At 39.6% G+C, this 21,533-nt stretch overlaps 1 protein-coding gene across 1 annotated transcript in view; it reads right to left on the bottom strand.

Moving 5' to 3' along the window:
- The window catches only part of NAALADL2 (N-acetylated alpha-linked acidic dipeptidase like 2), a 429,638-nt gene that overhangs the window by 252,792 nt on the left and 155,313 nt on the right, over window positions 1–21,533 (bottom strand). The window lies entirely within an intron of this gene.

Genomic DNA, 21,533 nt, shown 5'->3' with positions numbered 1-21,533 from the left:
ATTGAGAAGCATCTGAAACTAAAACTTGACCTGGGTAATAGTGCACTGCATAGAGTTCAAAGACAAGGTGCTCAGCAAATAAAAAAGGAGAATAAAACCAAACAGACCTTTTCATGCAGCAGCAGCAGTAAAACTAGAGGGCAGAAAACGATGTTAAATCGCTTAAGCCTGTTGCATCAACAAACCATATCAGAAAGTTACAAAATATGTGTCTCATGGTAACCATTCCTGTGCAACACATCGCAAAATAATAAAGCGCTTGCATCAAAGTTGAACCCACATAATGACTCACCCTGGGAAACTTGGGCACTGGCGGTGTGCAAAGGAGAAAACGATTACAGGATGAATGCAAAGCCACTAGAAAGTAAAACAACGTGTAGGGACTACAGTGGAGAAGCAAGAAACCACAGGGGGCTTGGAGCACTGGTTAGGTAGTAACACAAGAAGCCCTCTTAACTAAATAAAAGTATCGCCCCAGAAGTACTTTTAAGTAACTTCAGAGAAAGGATTCACACTTGTCAATAAAGAACACTTGTTTTTAGTAAGATATAATTAATTCTGTGTTTTAAAGAGAGAAAAAAAGCGCAATTTCTAATACTAAATAAATACAGATCATTGTAAAATTATTCTTACTACTAATTTTAGATTTCGACTGTGGAGAATAAGACATAAGGAGAACTTTATGATACTGATATTCTTAGCGTGGGATTCTGATCCATACTTGGTCCCACTTACTCAAATTTTCTTCATATCTATCACGTGCAGGTGTAAGACCAAAAAAAAAGCTTGTCTTAGTGCAGAGATTTTTAAGTACATTTGATTGGGCCTCTACAGACCTAGAGAGAAGGGAGATTTCACTGGTGCCTGAATTTTGTTCCTAATCACATTAAGAATTTGTGTTGTCTAAGAAATTTTTTAATGTTATTATTACTACAAACATAAGCTTTGAAAAAAATATTAAAACATCAGACTAGACTTGAGAAATTTCACAAGATGCTCATTTCCACTTGTGCAGATGTCCAAATAGAAAGCTTTAAGATGAAAAGTGGGTATTTACTGTAAACAAATCAAGAAATAACATTTTCCTTCCTGTTTCCATGACAGGTGGTTCTTTTAAAAGAGGATGTTAATTCCTCATATCAGGTCGTCCAATTGAATTAAAATTTCTAAAATTATTCTATTTATAGAGTTTAAATCTCTATTAGTAGAGATTCAAACATTTGTTCTATAATATCTCTGTAAATACATACATTCCTAACATCCCAGCTATCATTTCTTCCAATAATTCTGTGCCTGAAAATGATTCAGAAACTTTAAAACACAAACAGCCCACCCAAGAAAAAAAAAAAAAAAAAAAAAAAAAACAACACAATCAAAACTTTCCCGGGCACAGTGTGAAGCATATTTTGACGTCAATCACAATTGCGATGGAACTGATACTCCAAGGAAAAAAAAAAAAACAAAACAAAACCACACAAAATAAACAAAACCACAACCAAACATTTTGCATTTAGTATCTTTATTTTACTTTAACCTTCAAGATGCTTAAAAAAAAAAAAAACAAACACACCAATCAAAAAAAGATAAATTTTGATCTGCATATTGCATGGCATCAAAATAGATCATCTCCAAAGCTGAGAAAACATATGCTGTCAGCAAAGAACAAAATGATCTCTTTGATTCTAATACCTGTGATAGTAGCATGATAATAACTACGTGTGACAACTTCTCCCTACTCTCAAAATAATTACGGCTCTCTAGAATTCAGCATCTGTCTTACCAGATGTTACTGTCAACCACGTAAGCAAAAGCACTGCAGAAACCTGGCCAGGCTCCAACGTTTTTGTCTCAATACCTCAGCAGATGCAGGTGGTTTTCAGGAGTCCAATATTTGGAGCACCAAGCCATGCAAATCCACTTATGTAAACAAGAAAACAGCATCGGCAAATAATGCATCATACCCAAACAGCTTCAACGTAGTCCGAGACTGACATTTCTGCAACCTACCGAGAGCTCAGATCAGTTTTAGCACGTCTGACAAAAAAATAGTAGTCACAACATGTTTCTGAAAATCCATTTCCATTAAGTTGTTTTAACTTCAACATTCACTTTTGTACACAGACATAGTATGTGCCAGCTGGATGACACACAAGCTATTAAAAAACAGGTATGTGCAACAGAATTTTAGATTATTTTATCAAAATCACAAATCATTCTCTCTTAAGACATAACCTGTAACTTAGCACCAAACTCCTTTCCTGAAGAGAATGATTTAAATACAGTGCAGGTTTATGGATGAATTTTTCTTCTATCTACATACTTCTAAACTGCTGCAATCTGAAAGCAAATTATCTTCAACAGGGAAGCAATCCAAACTCTAGCCGAACTTTCTAAGTGAAAATAAACATATTTAAAATGGAATTAACTGTAGCCAAAGGGCAACAATCTTAAAAATGGGCCTGAAGCACTTCTGATGCAGAAGCATTTTGGTGTCACACTCCTTAAGCCAACAGATTTAAGACAGAACCAAACAGAAGAAAAGTGTCTTCACTAACAACTACTTCACCATTTTGATTCCCCAACCAGCCAGAGATGAGCCTGCCCTGTCCTATTTGGCAACACTTTCCTTTCTTTCCCCGTCAGCTCGGGACATCCCCTTCCCAGAAGAAACACGTAAGATTTGGGAGTGAACCCTGGCTGCTGCAGCGCCTCTCTGGTCCCAGCACTGCTCTCCTGCCATGTCAGAGGGTGATACCTCCTGGTTGAAAGATCCAGCTCCTCTCCTCCTCCTCAGTAACACACTGTGGATCCCCAGGGGTGGAAAAGCATTTTGGGAACCACTTGGCTAAGACACAGATGAGCACATTGAAGGATATTGCTACGCATACAGAAGGGCTTTGCCTAAGAGTTATCCCAAAGAATTTTACACAATCAGCAAACGAGGTCTGATGTGCTTATACCATTTATTTATAAATCAAGGAGGGGTGTGTGGGAGGCTTAACTGCAATGTGAAATACTACCAGGAAGAGAATCCAACTCCTAGATCTTATCAAAGCTGTGCAGCCGGAGAGGTAAATGAGAGCAAGTCTTGTAGCCAAAGAGTGCATCCAGTATTTGGTACTCAGACATGAATCTCTGAAGGGTACTGAATGTGATCAGCCTAAGTGTTCAGATACGTAATTAAAACAGAAATCATTAGGGCCTTTACGGCAGCGGGGCTCTAGCTATACAACATTAAAAGTCAAGGTTTCTACTATAAACCTTCTTTTCCATGCATGTAGAAATTAGCAGTGAAGAATTATTTCTAGGTTCAAATACGTCTTATAAGCTCTTCATCTTCAAGCAAATTAAACTGAAGTGCCCAATCATTTTTAAACGGCATGAGTAGTAAGTGTTAGGGGGTTAGCAGTCTCTGACACAATTCTGAACACTCAGCCATTAACTTGAACTTCAACAATTAAGGTTTCATTAGCAGCAGTAGTTTCACCCTCCCTCCAATTCTGTGCTTACAATTTTCTCATTTTATGCAATTATGGCTAAGTGTGCATCCAAAATTTAAGTAGCATAAGCTACATATGCAGGCATTCATTTCAGGAAAACAAAGGGAGTTTTACTGCTTGTTATTGGTATTTTAGTGACTCAAAACAGAGGAATTTCAGTTCAAGACTCCAAAACATTGGCCACTGTGTATACAGCTAATAAAAGCATTCGCCACCCCAAAGAGCTTCCAGCCTACATACATGACAAACCAGATTTTTAAAATCCATACTTTCATTGTCTTAGTTATTTCTTTAAAAATATTTCAGACAACAAGTGCATATCAATGTTATAAGCAACCTAATTTAATCTTCCTGAGACCCACCTCAAAATTATGTATAGCCATGGCTGATTTTTAAGTAAAAAAAAAAAAAATCTCGATGTGTTACTCCATAATGCTCAGGTGTGCCGACACACTAGGCATCTCACCTAACAGCAAGAAAAGACTGCCACGCTGTTAACCATAAATAATTAAAATTGAAATAAAAGGCTCTGAACTCAGTCACACAACTGTAAACTCAGAACAACTCCGGGAAATTCAGGAAAAGAAATGCATACAAGGAAACGTGAAATTGGAAACGAGAACAAATGTTTAAATCTACTTTGAAAGAGTACTAAGTTAAATTCATTCTACTTACATATTTTAACCATCTCAAAGGTAGCTGCAAACTAGAGAGGATACTGTTCAGTGAGAACACCAACAGAAAGCCGTTCAGGAACATTTAAAAGCAGTATCATTTGCCTGAGGTTCATGACATGGCTTTCTACTTCTCTCAGAACCACGGCTCCGTTTGAATGATCTTCAGTATATTGCTTTAAATACTAGCTATAATTCATTGTAATTCATAACTAATCTTTATTATGTTTTTTAAAGTCTTTCTATCTGTAGCTGGAACCATAGTAATTTAAAACCTAGCCACAGCTGAATCCATATTTAGTCAACTACTCCCTTCTGCTCAAATCTGATGATACAAGAAGATGAGAAAAATTCTGCATAATATTCAGGGGAAAAGGAATTTAAAATATGTGATTATTTCTTTAAAGAAGGGTGCAAATGGCATGAACTCACACTTCCCTCATTCACAGTGCATAGTAATGCTCACGTGCCGATTCATGCCTGTCTTTTGTCCAGGTTTGGTTCATTTATTTAAGGACAAATAAAAATAAAGGTAATTAATCTGATGAAATGAAAACATTATCATGGAATAAACATTCTGAAAGGAATGCAAGTAGAATTCAATCAAGGAGCCTTTCTCGTCTGCATCCAGTCTTCATTTTCCCTAAACAATTAAGCCTCCTCTGAAAATTCAAACTTTCAGCTACAGAGAGAACGATTTTGTGAAGTTGTACTTCAACATTTCCTTGTATTCAAGGGAGATAAGATATAGTATTTCAAGTAGGTGTGAAATTCTTCTGCTAAACAGGGAAAAGCAACTGAAAACTACCACATTGCCTTCAAGATCAAATAAGAACTTCTCCACGGAGCTTTCCATACAATCAGAGCCATATAATTAGATGTAAGAAAATTTTCCATATCTAGTCAAATGTGGGCTCTCAAAGTTAGTGCTCAGATAATACTGTAAGTAAAAATCATTTATTCTCAAATATTCCCAGGGCAGTTTAAATACTGTCTCAAAAATATGCTAACAGAGATTGATCATCTTCCTCTCAGCTATAATATTAATAAACAAACCCTGAACATATTCTAACATTTCCATGATTTGAAACATCAGTGGGGGCAAAGAAAAAGAAGAGCTTTTCTGGCAAACTTTAATAGCATCCACAATTGAAAGAGAAGCTAATAATGTTGTTTGAAATACAAAAAAATAAGCATACAGATGCATCTTCTAGCTAGAGGTGAATTTAGAAAAGAACACTAATTTTCCATTACTATCAAGTCATGTATTTAAAGGATTACAAACAGACAGTACTATGACATGCTTTTGTAGCTTCTGGAATAGCTGCCCTGTCATTCTCACTAAGGTCACACTTTCGCTTTGAAGTTATCTTTTTACTGTTTTTATGAGGCATTATTTACATGTTCTATCACAGTCTGGCATAAGAAACTAGGAAACCATTTGTGTACAACTACAGTAAGCCTTCTGACAATTACCATCCTCTGTAAAATTACTTTCCCCTCATTCTAGAAGTAACAACTTCTCCTTTGGGGTACTATATCTTGAATTCCTAGTGGAACATCACCATTCTCATCCCAAAGTCACTCTTCATGAGTGGCACAAGAACACATTACAAATACTTAAGACTCATCCTTAGATAAATCTGTTTTCTATCTCTGCTGAACTAAGAGTCACATAATATAATGCGGCCAGCAACCAGTGCTTAACATACAATAAAGAAAAAGAGTTAAAATGTCTTTATGCACCAAGAGATCCAATATATGACCTAATCTTAAAGTTAATTCTTTTTGGGTGGACTGGATTATTCAGTATTGTGTTTCCAATGCAAACATCCTGAAATCTTCAGGGGATAAAATAATTTCTGACTGTTTGAAGAAATTTATCATCCTATGATAAAAGGTTCTACAGAAATACCAGCCGCTTTTATCTGAGATGAAGCAAACAACACCAGATCTCAGAGAGTTTCAGAGGAACCAAACACATGGGAGCACAGAAGGCTCAGATGAAGTTGGAGCGGTTTGGGTTGGAAGAGATCTTAAAAGATCATTAGTCCCAAACCCACCTTCCACTAGCCCAGGTTACCCAAAGCCCCGTCCAACCCGGCCTGGAACCCTTCCAGGGAGGGGGCAGCCACAGCTTCTCTGGGCAGCCTGTGCCAGGGACTCACCCCCCTCACAGGGAGGAATTTCTTCCTTAGATCTCATCTAAATCTAACCTCTCTGTTTAAAGCTGTTACCCCTTATCCTACCCCTACACCCCCTGATCAAGAGTCCCTCCCCGCTTTCCTGCAGCCCCTTTCAGCCCTGGGAGGCCGCTCTAAGGTCTCCCCGAAGTCTTCTCTTCTCCAGGCTGAACACCCCCAACTCTCTCAGCCTGTCCTCACAGGGGGTGCTCCAGCCCCCTGAGCATCTTTGTGGCCTCCTCTGGACTCACTCCAGCAGGTGCTTCTGATGTTGGAGCCCCAGAGCTGGACACAGCGCTGCAGGGGGGGGTCTCACGAGAGTGAAGTAGAGGGGGAGAATCCCCTCCCTCGACCTCCTGCCCACACTGCCCTTGATGCAGCCCAGGACAGGGTTGGCTTTCTGGGCTGTGAGCACACATTTGCTGGCTCATAGTCAGTTTTCGATCCACTAACACCCCCAAGTCCTTCTCCTCAGGGCTGCTCTCAATCCATTCATCACCCAGCCTGGATTTGTGCATGGGATTGCCCTGACCCCTGTGCAGGACCTTGCACTTGGCCTTGTTGAACTTCATGAGGTTTGCATGGCCCCACCTCTCCAGCCTGTCATCCCCCTCAGAAATCAGAAGCCACTGGTGGCATCACGTCCTTTGCCGGGAGGAGCACACCCGGCTCAGCTGGGACACCCTGGAAGGGCTCAGGGATTTCCCTGAGGTGGTTTGGGCACAGCAACCGAGGAGAGGCAGCCAAGCAACAAGACATTTGGATTCAATACGTACAATTCTGCAGTCCTGTGAGGAAAGTTTTGACACCCCACCAAAATAATCTGGGAAATGACCGGTTTCCAAGACACCAGGGAGGCATCCTGCCCAGCTGGGGCAGGGAGCAGCCCGACACAAACCAAACGTGGGAACTCTGCTCCAGAGCTCTGCACTGCAGCCAAAGCAGCAGCACGTATGTACTGACTAGGCCTGTTAGGCTTCGTATTTAGCCAATACCTTTACCCATATATCACCAGGCCACCAGGACAGCTTTCCAGGCATTTACAAGACAACTCCGTAATCCTCCTGCCGTCTGTATCCCAGTGCCTGGGACCTGGGCCTGGGGTGCAGAGGGGATGCTCGCAGGCAGCACGCCTCCATCCCAGAGGAGAGCACCGGGGCAGCAGGAGTTTGAAGTCTGGACCTCAGAAGAGGACAGCCCTGCCCCTCACTGCACCACAGGGCTTCTCTGGGGCACTCCCACAGCCTCCTTAGCGAGGAAGGGACAGCACTAGGCAGGAATGTCCCTGAAGTTTCTCATTTACCTGAGGCCCTAATTTGGTAAGGGGTAATTTGATCTTTAATGTCAGTCTTAATTACTTTAACTAAGGGGAAAGCATCCAATTGTACCGCCAGCATTTAATCTGGGCATGACTCATCCTGATCCAATTAACTGTTTCCCAAACAGTGAGACCTTTTTAACTTCGAGACATACTAAGTCAGGAGAAAATGAGAGAGACGGAAAGGAGTCCTAAACCTCTGCGAGCCTTGCTCTTCCTTGGGGACCACTGATCATTGCTGCCGCTGCAATCTGTACACAATTCCTGCAGCAGCAACGCTGGCAAAACTGCAAAAAGAGAGTTAGATTAATCCAACCAGGATGTAACAAAAACATGTAAAACCAATTTTCAAATCCATAAGACTAAAGCAGGATTTAATTTATTTAGCTTTGCATTTCTAAAATAATACTAAATGATTCTTGTTTTAACAGAGTCTGTTAAAAAAAAAAAAAGTTATGCTGTTGGAGAGCTGCAAATCCCAGATAAAGCCTGACCGCCTCACAGTGCTATAAACAGCTTCACGTGCCTTCCAACAGCCCTGTGACAGCACCCAGCTCTGTCTTGGGTCCTGCGACCACCCCAGCCCAAATCATCTGTTATGGTTTGGTTTATTAATCAAAAGGGAATATCAGTATCAAACCCTCTCGGGCATCCTAGCTAAACCAGTTCAATAATAAAGGAAACGAAGCGGTAACTGCAAAAATCTGGGAGTTTAATGCTAGCCTCCTCTAGCAGATGAAATTATCATCACCTTGTTTTAGAAGCTAATCAATGAAGAACTGCAGAATCTGATCTCATCTGACCATAGCTGACAGGAGGCAGAGGCCATCGGTGCAGGTCTGAGCCTCTGAAGGGTATTTTAAGAACTGCTTCCTTCTCTGCCAGAAGCTCACGTGAAGGCAGTGCCATGGTTAGCAGAATAGGGCCACACTGTCACCAGGAAAATTGATCAGAGACCAATCTGTTCTATCCGCTTTGACGAATTTTCTTACTTTACTTGTTAGCTTACTTGACCCATAATGTAACAAGACTGGGCATATGCTGCATTAGTGCCATCATTCATTTTATTTAAAGAGTTTTTAAACGTGTTGCAGAGCAGACGTAGGAATGACCTCTGGTGTCCCTCCGGCTGTTGTCTCCTGCTCCGGGTACTCAGGAGGTACAGACACCAAAACACGTGGGCTAGACACCAACTCTCACTTCATAGACACCAATTGTCATTTTTAAATGTGCTCAAAACGTCATAATTAACTTCCTTGGTTTTTAAAAAACCTTTCCTATTTCAAAAACATTTCTATTCCTTTGAGGAATTCAAAAGAGAGGATCCATATTCTGTGTTTGTATTTGAAAGCAGGAAAATTTTTCATATTGTCCTTGCACTGTGGTTAGGAAAAAGAAAAAATAGCACTACCTTTTGAGGAACTCATTCCCCATCCAAAGTACTATTGGTTTTTAAACTTGCACTCCAAGATCTTTTCTGTACCCGTAACAAATTTGATTGATCTCAGTATGCTTCAATAAAATCATTGAAAAGACTGATGAAACAGAGATTGGAAAAACATTAGAAGGAAACCACTAAATCATCTCACCTCACCTTTTCTATGCCACAGACATATATATTGCCTTGTGCTGAACACTATAATGACACTTTGCCTAAAAAATATCCAACAACATAACAAAGTCATAATGAAATTTATTCCATTCATCACCTTATCTGTGCTGTATACTTTATTTTTCATTTAATGCTTGATCTTTCAGCCATTGGTTCTTGTTTCATTTTTTTCCCCACACCAGACTAAGAATCCTAGGTATCTATTTTCATGTGGAAATATTTCTGCACTGTAGTTAACTACATCTTGTATTTTGTATAATACTTATTTCAATATGAGTAAGCCCCCCAACCTATATTTATTTCTCATCAAATATTAAACAATTAACTTTATGAGGAGTTGAGGCCCATCTTCCAGTGCAGAACTTTGTCCTTAATAACTCTCTGGGCATTTACAATACAGTCATCACAGTACTTTGAGTTCTTCGAGTTTCAAAGGAGCTACAAATACAAGAAATACTTTTGGCTCTGGGATTAGAACGTCAGTGAGGTTTCAGTCAGGACCACAGGGAGATGTGGTACTGAGCACTAGAATGTAAGATACTTTTGAGAGATATTGTGTAAATGATGAAAGTTCAGCTCTTATGCACAATCAGATCTATGTATTCACATGTGCACAAAAGCCCATATATAAATGAAAAGACAGCTATATAAATATATATATTTCTGTCTATAGGACACAGTCTTTACAAAATTCATTTCAAATTTTTAAAAAAGTTTTCCGTGAGAACAGAAGGAATACCTGTATGAACTTCCAAAACATAATGTCTTATCTATCTATTTAGCACATTGTTTCTAAATTATGTAGCGTAAATTCCCCACAGAGTCTGTGCTAGTGTTTTGAGGAACTATGCAGACTTAACTCTTTTTTTGTCATAGGGTTTAATTTTCTTAAATAATTTCTAGAAATATTAGTGAAGAAAAACAAGCATGATAATATGGAAGAAAACAATTTGTATTTTTTAAGTCACTATTTGCACTGCTAGCAACACAGCGTCAGGTTCCATTTGCCTTGAACTAAGCATATCATGAATAATTCAGTTTCTTGCTTTGTTCCCTAAATAGTTGACAGGGAACAGAAACTTTATTCATGCCTGTATAGCCTTTTTCTAAGCTTGTCTATTTCTTTAATGATGCACATCACAGGGCCAATCACCTATGTTGGTATTTATTAAAAATAAAAGCATTCAATAACTATTACTAACAAATGGCCATGAAACAAGCAACTTCCTAGAGCTCCCACCTTTTGCACGCAAAGAGCACTCAGCCAGCTATCTAAATAATTAAATGCTCTCACTCTGCACTGTATCAGCCTTGGCTCCCGTAGCCTTCGACAGGAAACAGATTCCAGAACCGCTGGGAACATGTTCCTGCCTCGGCCACAATCATAACCGTAAATATGCGAGCTCTCTGTTAAATCTCGGCTGGCTGGCTGGAACAAAGAAAACAATTTCCATCAAAGGCGCACTGACATTTTCATGGACTCCTTATCCGTTTTTAACTATGCATCCTTCTTCCCACTGTCTCTCCTCTTCATTTTTGGGAGAATTCCTAGGCTTCTCCAGTCTGTAGGCTCCAGTTTGCTACTTGAGCAGAAGCAAAATGCATGATTGTCTAGAACACAACACAAGTACTGGACAGATTGAGTCCAGGTAGCATACTTTAAAACTTTGGTCATTTGGTCAATTCTGTATTATATAGGAGGATTACTACATCACTCTTCAGCCTAACTTCCAGAAGACAGACATTTAAAATTACTTCCTTTCTCTAGACAAAATCTCAGCAAAAATACTACAGTGCATACGTACACCTCTCTGAAGAGCTTCCTGAAATGTGCTGGAGAGAAGTCAATCTTTGATGGGTCCTAACCCCCACAGCAGCAACAACCTTTTCCCTTAAGCCTTGCACAACCCACTTAATTAGCCTGCTGGCTAATGGAAGTTTGAGCACCCATTAAAAAAGGTAAAATGAACAAAACCCTCAAATGTCATCTGCTCACTTCTGTTAATGTTATGTTCTCCATTCTGTTAAATAAGCAACTTTCACAAAAGATAAACAAAGACATTAAGTTGGTTGGAGGACCAGACATTGCTTTGGCAGGAAAGATCAACACACACAAAATTCCCCAACTAGGAATAAAAATCCTGACGTTTCCAAGAAACAAGATTGCCAAACAATTTTACTTCTGATCCATTTGAACACTTTGCTTTTATAGTGAAATTTCAATTTGGTTTTCTATTTTTATATCTTATTAAAAGAAAAAAAAAAGAGAGAAAATTCCATCTAACTGGAATATTTCAACCTTTTCCCACTTGAAAAAAATACTCCTAAAGTAAGCAAAGTATTTTAACTTGGACAGGAGCTAATTCATCAGGAAATCATATGTATGTAAATTTGTGTCAATTATACATCTCCAAGGAAAACATGAGCTTCTGTGAAGAATGAGACTTTTCACATGTTTAAAGATCACCCATTATTAAGACTGAGAAAAATCATACATACATACAAGACTTCCTGAATTATTTAACTTCTTGACCATAAACAGCACTCTAGAAATTCAAAAAAGTCAACCAACTCGTTTAATTTGGAAAAGTCTAACACTGCAAGTTCCAGAATTACTGGGAAAAGCCCCAACTTTCCAATACATTTCATATTGGTTTCGGTGTGTCAGCTACTACTTTAGAAACTCATCAGCTTTCAAAGAGAATTGAACTGAGAATAGAAGCCCTTTAATGCAAGACTACTGTAGAAGACTATTATTGATTATTATTCAGACAATATCAATTTCATTATCCCTGATCGATTCCTAGCAATGCTCCTTAGTAGCCTTCAGTTACAATTGCAGCATGAACAGTAACTTAATACTGCACAACAAATAGCAGTCCTGCTGCTCCCAATAAATTTGGTAACGGTCTCACTTATTAGCAGGCTTCGAGTAAATAGCTGTCATAGGTGCTGACTGGAGGGAACTGGATGTCAAAGCACCACCAAAGAGGGCTGAAAAAACCTCCTTCCCCTCGAGGCTTTGTTAATTTGATTTATGTATACAGGCAGGAAACTAATTGCTATTTGTTGCAGTACGTACCACGGAACTGCAGCACTCCACTCAAACGCCGCATCTCAAGGGTACCAATAGACTTCGGTTTTACACTCTGCTGATGAGAGATGCATCCTAAACAGGAATCTGAGAGTGTTTGGTGCTTAAGGAATTTTACAGGAGAACTCAGTGATGCCCTGTGCCACCATCTCCTCGGAGGAAAGAGCCATTCTCTGAGCACACTGTATCGCCGAGAAGTTGAGAGCAAATACAGTTAACTCAGCAGGAGCAAACTCTTGCAGTTGTTCAAGCAATTAGTAGATAGTCTGTGTACCTGGTGTCACTAATTACATTGTTAAGGGGTTTTGTTCTGGAAGCTTTGTTTCTCAGTTTCATTATAAGTACGTCCCGGGGACCACCAGACAAAAATTGCTGATTCTCCTTGTACTGAGTTGCAAGGATTGGACAGTGAAGGACAACTTTGTCCAATTTCTGCATTCTCTGGTATTTGCCCACTGAAAGCAATTGCCCTAAAACTAAAATCTCATCATCATCTCAGTAGGTCGCGTGCTTTTTTTCCTTCAGATTCTTTCTGTTAGAAGAAATACGGTTGGGTTACATCTATAAAACTGATGGATGGCAACGTAAATAAGTCTTTTGCCTCTAAATACTGCCTTTTAGCCAGCATTAGTGTCAAGATCGCTCAGAAATGTCCAGTCAAGTATTTATCTTTTTCAGGTAAAGTCAAGTACAGAGCCTACCACTCACCCAAAGTTTTTTAAAAGGTATAGATTAGATGTTTCACCATCTGTTCCACTTTGTCATGCTGAAACAGAAACAATCCCCTGAAAACCTGAGCTTTCCAAATGACAGCAGATATCTACAGGCAAAGGGGAGAGCGAGATGCCCTGGAGACAGCCCAGCAACGGGAAGATTCAGTGTATCATCAGTCCCTCCCTGATCCGTCCATCAGCCCAAGCAGGCAGGAGTGAGGTATTCTAGGCCTTTCAAAAGCAAATTACTCCCTCACCCATGCTGGCAGAGCTCATTTCATCATCTATTGGGAAAAGTAGTACTTGTCACTGTTCAGAATTGCTGTTCTAATTGGGACTAAATTGCCCCACACTTTTCAGCAGTCCGGGTAAAGAGGTAGATAGCTAATGGCCATGGAAATTGGTTCTCTCTCTAAACTCTAACCATACTTGTGCCGTGATGAGTTTGAGGCAATTTCAGCAAGGTAATCTTTAATTTTAAAATAACTAAGATTATGCAACCCAAAAATAAGTGATCAGACCAAAATTCATTTATACTCCATAGCCTAGCATTACTTTTTCTTAGAAAACGTGAGGCTCTGTACCAACACAGAGATGTTATGTAGGGAAGCGCTCCAACGGGAGCAGCTCAGCTGTCAGGTCCTGTCCCACCTAATGCAGAACAGGACGGTGACCCTCAGTCCCCCACATCCCCTCTAGCAGCAGTACAGAGCTGTCCCCCATCTTCCCCTCCCAAATTTCTACCCTGAGCCTGTGAATGCTGCATTGAAACAGACTCTACCAGAAAAAAGGCAAATTAAAAACAAACAAAAAAATGTTCAAAAATTCCCCACTGGCTTATCTATACATTTGGCTATTCCACAAAATACATTTCCTGGAATGATATAAGAAAATACTCAAAAGCCTCATTCTCAGTTTTCACACTGATGACATGGGATGTTCATCTAGGACATCACATAGGAGACACAAATCCTCCTACTTCTCTTCTTCTGAGAAAAGGTCTCAGAGGTCTGGCAATCTCTTATTTTCTTACATTTCAAAGACAAGCTAAAATAGTGGGTTTGTCTGTAAAGAGTTTCTTAACTGGCAAGTTGGCACAATTATGATTTTCTTTCTATTTTTCCTAACACAGAACTGTATGTTGTTCGTGAGAAAGGAGCAGTGAGACAGAGGCCATTCATGTGGGCTGTGACAGATAAGGAACTTTATCAAGGGACTCATTACTTATTATACCAATGTGGAATAATAAAGCTTATTAGATCTAATTCATTACTATATCACACTGGTGTATTGCTTAGAAAAAATATTTTAAGGCAACACAGTGTACTTCATTTACAAAGGACAGAGTTATAATACAAAAATCAGACTTAACTGTAAATGATTTCCCAAATCAAACATCTAAAAAATCAATATATTTTTATGGTTACCATTAAAAACATAAATCAACCAAGAGGAAAAATTGTTCTTAGTGAATGACATGGTGGACTTGAAAGATGAAACACGTCCTTTCAATGTGAAGTAAACCATAAGCTAAATCATTTCTTCAAAAGAAAGAGGAATTTTATAAGCATATGCTGAAACTGACCCTAACAGGAACAAACTTACACCTCCTTGTCAAGCATTATATCAATATAATGCTTCCTTCTTTCATCTACATAAAAACAAATGAAGAATGCTATGTTTGGCAAATTTAAAAAAAAAAAAAAAGCAGCAAATTGAATGAAACCAAAGAAAACTATAAAATAGACAAGCCTTTCTCTTAACAGTTCTGAAGTACAGATATAACCTATTTTTTGGTTTTAAAAAAAATCGTATTTGACATAAGCGGGTATTCCGGAGCCTGAATTTATCAAGTCGCTGTTCCACAGATATCTCTTGGGTCACATGGGGCATCTTTCTTCCACAAAAGACACCTCCCCATGTTCTCAGAACTATTCTTTGCCGGGGAGGTAGCAGGGGGATAACGGGGAACTTTCACTTGTTTGACATTACTCTTATCTTGTTTCACAATGGCTTTTGTACTTCAAATATACATCCGAAATTGTCATGTGAATAAAGAGAATCCCAAGTGATTACAGAGAGTGTGCGAATGAAATAATTCTAGAGTGTTCGCTGAGCTCCTGGTTATGCAGGAACATGCCAACATCCATTCCTAAAGATACAGCAGGCGGGACTTCAGGCTCAGTCTAACTAAACAAAATATTTGCATTTTTGTATGGCAATACAACAAATATCGGAGACCGATCTACAGAGGGGAATAGGATGAGTTCCTCCCGAGGAATGCTTTTTGCAATGCGTTTTTCAACTGTCAGCATGACAAAAACCAGAATTTGCTTGTGTACAGGGACCACCAAGACAACCGCTCAGATCACAGGTGAGCAGTGGTCTAGGCCAGCAAACTGCTACCATCCACCACGCGGAGGTCAGTACGTAGCTATTAATTCACAGTAGCTGTTAACAGGAGTAGAGACACACGGGTCTTTCCTAAGGGAAGAAGTCACCAGAGCCCTCCCTCCTTCCTCTCCTCACACCCTTCCTTTAGAAGGAAAGACTCTGCTCCTGCCAAGATTTCTCATTCCTGGGACAGCAAAGACAATTTTACCAAGAAGCAGCCTGTAAATTTAATTCAGTCCAGATCTCCAGAACTGAAAGCTTTTGATAAATTCTAGGCTGTCTTTGCTTCTCAGGTCTGTGTTTCACAGGCTTTACCCAATAGAAAGGTTTGAAGGTCCAAGGTTTTAACAGTACTAATTATAACTGATCAGGGACAAGAAACACTTGGCTATGGAAGTTTCTCACTTCAGAAAAAAAAAAAAAAAAAAAGTAAACTCTTTTTCTCACTGCACAGGCACTTTTGTTTCTTTGGCCATGACCACACAGGAGAGTTGCTGCTGCCAACTCTCCCAAAATCCTTTGAAGAATTAAACTTAAGTTATGGATGGCACCAGACAGAAGCGACAAATCAATTCTTGCCAGAGATGGATTTGGGAGATTCTGAAGGTGATATTACCAGATGGAAGAAGGAACAGATATGTCTCCAAAGGACAGTTAGTTACAATGAGATATATTATGAAGGGATTTAAACCTGCCTATTGCTCAAGGTGGGGGGGGAAACTGATAGTAAAGAAAGCATTTCAGTGAGAATATACAGGATGAACAGCAGAGCTGAAATGTAGGAGCTGCTCTATTGACTGGATGAAAAGCAAAGACTTCTCCATTTGTGGCCTCCCCAGTCTTAAACATGGAAAAATGTATTCAAGAGGACTGTGAATGTGGTAGTAACTGAGACATATGATCGCTAAAAGGAATCAAAGCAGAATAAGGCTATAAGAATTTTTAAAACAACAATAGAAAGCATTAAGTGACTTGACAAGGTATAGCTAGAGTTATCATCAACATCAACACAACTCTCCATTTTTCTTTACTTTTACTATTCAACATGGATCTTTGTTTATTGGTTTAATTTAGAGAAGTCAACTCCGAAATTACAACTTCCAACAAAAATTATGATAGCCCCACATTCTCCAAACAAACTGTGGATTGTTTCATTTTTATCTGGTTTTGGAGCAACGAAATTACAATCATTTAATGTAAAATAAAAATACCACCTTTCAGATTTCCCCTGTTGAAGTGCTCAGCACTGTTAAACATGCAACACAATGTATTTTCGTTAATAAAAAGATTAAATAGCAGTAGTTACCATAAATCTTAGACGTCTTTGGTGAGACTGTATTTCTGCTACTTTTTGTTCTTTCATTGGCTTGTCCCTTTAGATTTTGTTAATGACACTCAACTCAAACCTTAACTGAAAACACTCACTGAAGTTCAGTTTGCACAAAACTCAAATGTTTACCATTCTGAAATATAAAAACTCAGCAACCCTGCAGCTGGTGACAATAACCTCGAAGTCAGCGACAACGCTCCCTCCAACTCCAGACAAGGGTGTCTCGGAATTTATCCCTTGTCTTCTTCCTGAAGAAAAAAATCACCTACGAGGCAGAGGGGACACTACGCAGCACAAACGGCACACTCATTTAATTTGGGAAAGGTGGGGAAAAAAAAAAAAAAAAAAGAAAAAAATCAATCCACTCATTATAAACATTATTAATCAGCTGAATAATTCAGTTATGTGGTAATGACCACTGGACAGCTAACCTGCACGTGGCAGATGCACAGAAACTGGCTAAAGCTACACTTCTTTATCATCCCCCTTTTTATACACAGCGAGAAGGAAAAAACATCTTAATTTTTAGCAGCACTTAAGTGATATTAGAGAACCAAATCTTATTTTAAGTAGCAGCTTAAAAATACCAGTTTTCATTGAAAACTGGGCTCATTTACTTTTAAGCATTCGCTGTGCTTAGCAAAATTGTTGGGTGTGTCAGTATTTTTCAAAGTCTGTCTCTTACAACCTTAAGCATTTATTACAAACTTTAGAGACTTCCATATCTAAAGGCATTCATCACTTTCTGAAAACAGGACTTTTCCTGTTCTAACGATTCATTTCAGAGCTGCAGACACATTCCTCAGGGAGCAAGACTGCGGACTCGGAGCACACATGACTACTCTCCAGCTATGCCCTCTTGACATACTCTCTCTAAAAGGGCTCCGATAACTCAATCTTGCTGTGGAGTCTCAACCTAGCTGTCCCAGGAGATAGCCTACTTTCAGCCTATAAATTTTACCAGCTTTGCCCTGGTACGTTCTGCCGGTTACGGATATAATTTTAAACAGTGCCTGAGGTATTCTGTATCTCGAATTCTACCTGGTCTCCTTTGGATGTGGGATTTATGCTCTTTTATATTTACCCTGAAGGCTTATGGGAACTAAGTTACACCCAACTTGAACTAAAACCTTTTCATACATCTTCCAAAAGAAAACTGAAGACAAGTCATATTCATGGCAGATACTGGATTCCTATCAGCTCAGTGATGTCTGCAGAATTATAGGTCTGTTTTCACCAGTTCTGACTCTGCCCATACTATGGAGCAGATAGTTTCTCTTATAAATATTTATCTGAGCAAATTTTTCGTTCACACTCCTAAAATGCTAGATTTACTGACTCAATACTATTAACAATATCTGTCCTAATTTTTGTCAGCATGTAAAACGCAATGGGCGGGCTAAGAACAACTCTTCAACTTTTTGTGGCGATTCCTTTCCCTCTTTGAGAACCTCTGACAACTTAAGTCCTCAGGTGTAAACTGATTTCTACTTTTTATCTTCAACACTGTAAGCACTTTCCTACTAGGGGTGGGAGAAGGCATTCAAAAAGGCTTACAGAGATAATCTTTACTTAGGCTGTATCATTAATTAGGCAACGTGGCCAGGGCCAGTAATTACAAACATGCTAAATTGCACTGATTTCTGTAGACAGTTCAAAAGAAGCAACAGGCAAAGTTAAAGAAACAAAAGCCAACACAGTGACTTTTCTTTCCTAATGATTTCTAGTATGTCTGCTGCGAAAAATGCTTAACACGGACACGGCTGATATAGACGGCCAGTATGGGAATGATAGAAGAGCAGCACACGAGCTCTCGCCTCCGGTGGAGAAGCTGGACAGCAACACCCACATCTCCCATTTCAGTGACCCATTGTTTTGCCAATTATCAGGCCTAGCATAAAGGACACAGCCAGCATAAAGATGAACCAATAACCAGATTGTATTTGACACAAAAGGGTCAGCACATGGGTGAGCGCTGGGGGGACAAACAAGTCAGTCAGGTTATACATAATCTACATCAATCCCACTGACCCCAACAACGACACCGCACAGCCAACAATGGGGGGAATAAACGGTGACATGCAGTCTCCCATAGAAGGGACGGGAGACAACCGAGTCAACAAGCCAAATCCATAAGACCAAAGAAGCCACACACTGAATCTCTACACAGCCCGCATTTACAAGAGCCAGACCTGACTGGAGCCCAGTCCCAGGGAGGCGGGAGGTCCTTCCCCAACAGGGAACTCTGCACAGGGCACCCACCTCACACACAGACACTGCCGCTCCTGCAGGGGGTCCCAGCTTTTATCCCTCAGTGGGACACCTGACCTTGGGTTACTTAATGTGGGACACCTGGGGCTTGTTTACCCAACGGCTCTGTCTGCAAGGCCACAGCACCCTGGGGGGAAGCCTAAAGGGAAACTCCCCCCCCTTTGGGAAGGGCTGTGGGAATCACCCAGATGTCAGCCTTAACTTGGGGTTTGGGGTTGAAACCCCAGCATTTCACCCATACAGACAAACTGCTGTTACCCTACATGATCCTACAACATCCTAATCTCTAAACTGGAAAGACATGCATTTGATGGATGGGCCACTCAGATAAGGAACTGGCTGGATGGTCACACTCAAAGAGTTATGGTCAATGGCTCCATGTCCCAGTGGAGAGCAGTGACAAGTGGCATTCCTTTGGGGTCGATGTTGGGACCAGTGCTGGAAGGTGTCCCTGCCCATGGCAAGGGGCTTGGAACCAGCTGATCTTTAAACTCCTTTCCAACCCAAACCATTCTGTGATGCTGTGATCCTCCATTCCTAACAGCAACTGGTAGAGAGGCTTCATTCAACTCACATAGAATTCAGTCTTAATCCCCCCAAACTCAACACAAGTCCCCTGGTCTGCATCTGCAACCTCTTTCGAAGCCCAGAGGGTCCCAATCCTCAAAGCTTCATCTGACTGCAGCTGACTTCATCCTGACATGAAGTTCCCAGTCCAGATCTCCAAGAACATTAAGGTGATGTCTGCTTGGGTGGTATGATTGGCACTGCTATACCTTTTCTACATTTTTTTTCTCCTAAGTCTTTTATCAGGACTGTTAGCAAAATCTCTTACCATTATTGAGTCAGATCTTAGTAGTAAGCTAAGAAAATTAAATTAACGTCATTCTCAGTAACATTTAGAAATTGCAAGCTAAGCAGCTGCCACTTATTCCTAGTAACTCAAAGTACATTATATTGAATGTCCTACAATAACATATATTGATTTTGTCAGGTTTGCGATTTTTTTTTTCCCCAAGCAACATATGTTGTGTGTTCTATATTTGTAGGGCGACATATACGCAGGTTTCATTGCAGCAGCTCTGACTCTTGCCAGATGTTGAGGGAAAGCAACTTAACACAACATGGGAAAAGCACAACATGTGTCAGATCAAAATGGTGGGTTAAGAAGAATCCTGTGGGTAATGTGGTATACTAAAAGCATTGATTATATATTTCCATACAGAACTGATATGTAGCTAAATTAATACTGGACTACATGTGTTGAAATCACATTATTATGCAGAATAAAAATAACAAATTCTAAGAATTATGTTAATTAAAGGAGAGAAACAAGATTTTTAAGTTCCAAAGGATCCATATAATTCATGTTAACCTAAAGACCAGATTCTCACTAATATTCTAATAGCTAGCTGAAATATTTTGAAAAGGGATGTTTTTAAACCACCCTTTGGAATAGTGAAACGCAAGTGATTCCCAGTCTAGAAATAAGAAGCATCAGTGTATTAACCTGAGACTGACAGACTTCTCTGCAATTTGTTGTAATATGTGTAATACCTAATCACTAGGGCTTAGCTTATTCCAATATTTTGTTCATGACTGAGCCTAATGACAGAATTCAGCTCAATTAACTCTCTGAGAAAACAAATAGGTTAATTTTTTACCATTCGGAATCAACATTTTTCATTATCTGAATATTTTCCCATTACGACAATAATTAGATTTGTATAAAAGTAGTCAGTTCAGGCAATGAAAACTGAAATTGAATCCTTCACATCTATTTTCCCCTTGAATTCAGTAAAAGTATTGGCTCGAAACATGGTAATAACTGCTTCAGGATTTTAGGCTTGGTTTAGCAAATATAATAAAAGACAAATTATGTTAGAAGACGTTTATGTTTACTTTCAGTGTATTTCTGATCTACTCAGGAACAACTCTTTGCATGTCCATGACGACAACCCTTCCTAACTGCAGGTATGTAACTACTGCTGCTTCTCAACTGGTACTGAGCAAAGAGTCTGCAACGCATTTCCTTTATCATGAAATAGAACTTGCAGTTCCAGAAGCCACAAATAAGCTCACACCACACCCCCCACCCCCCCCCAATATAGAAATAACTTCCAAAAGTTGGCAGGAAAACCTAGTTTCTTCCACATTCACTGCTACAGAAAAGTAATTATACTCCAATACAAATGTGTTTAAATAAACTTTTAAAACAGTGAAAAGATTCCACATGGGGGGAGGAATAAACCTAGCAGTAGATATTTTACAACATCTTCTAGTTATAAAACAGGTACTAAAGAAAAACATAAATCACAGTCTTTCAGAGTTCAGAGGTCAATTTTTCCATCCTAAACCCATGCAGACTAAAGGTTTATGGCACCATATAGATTTAAAAACAGAAGCCAGGATTCACTTATTTACCAGAGATTAGATACGGATTT

The sequence above is a fragment of the Athene cunicularia genome, assembly GCF_003259725.1.
Source record: "Athene cunicularia isolate RWA chromosome 9 unlocalized genomic scaffold, athCun1 chr9_part1, whole genome shotgun sequence".
In the NCBI taxonomy this organism is placed as follows: Eukaryota; Metazoa; Chordata; class Aves; order Strigiformes; family Strigidae; genus Athene; species Athene cunicularia.
The sequence above is the reverse complement of the archived record's forward strand: the minus strand, read 5'-3'. Positions and strand labels throughout refer to the sequence as shown.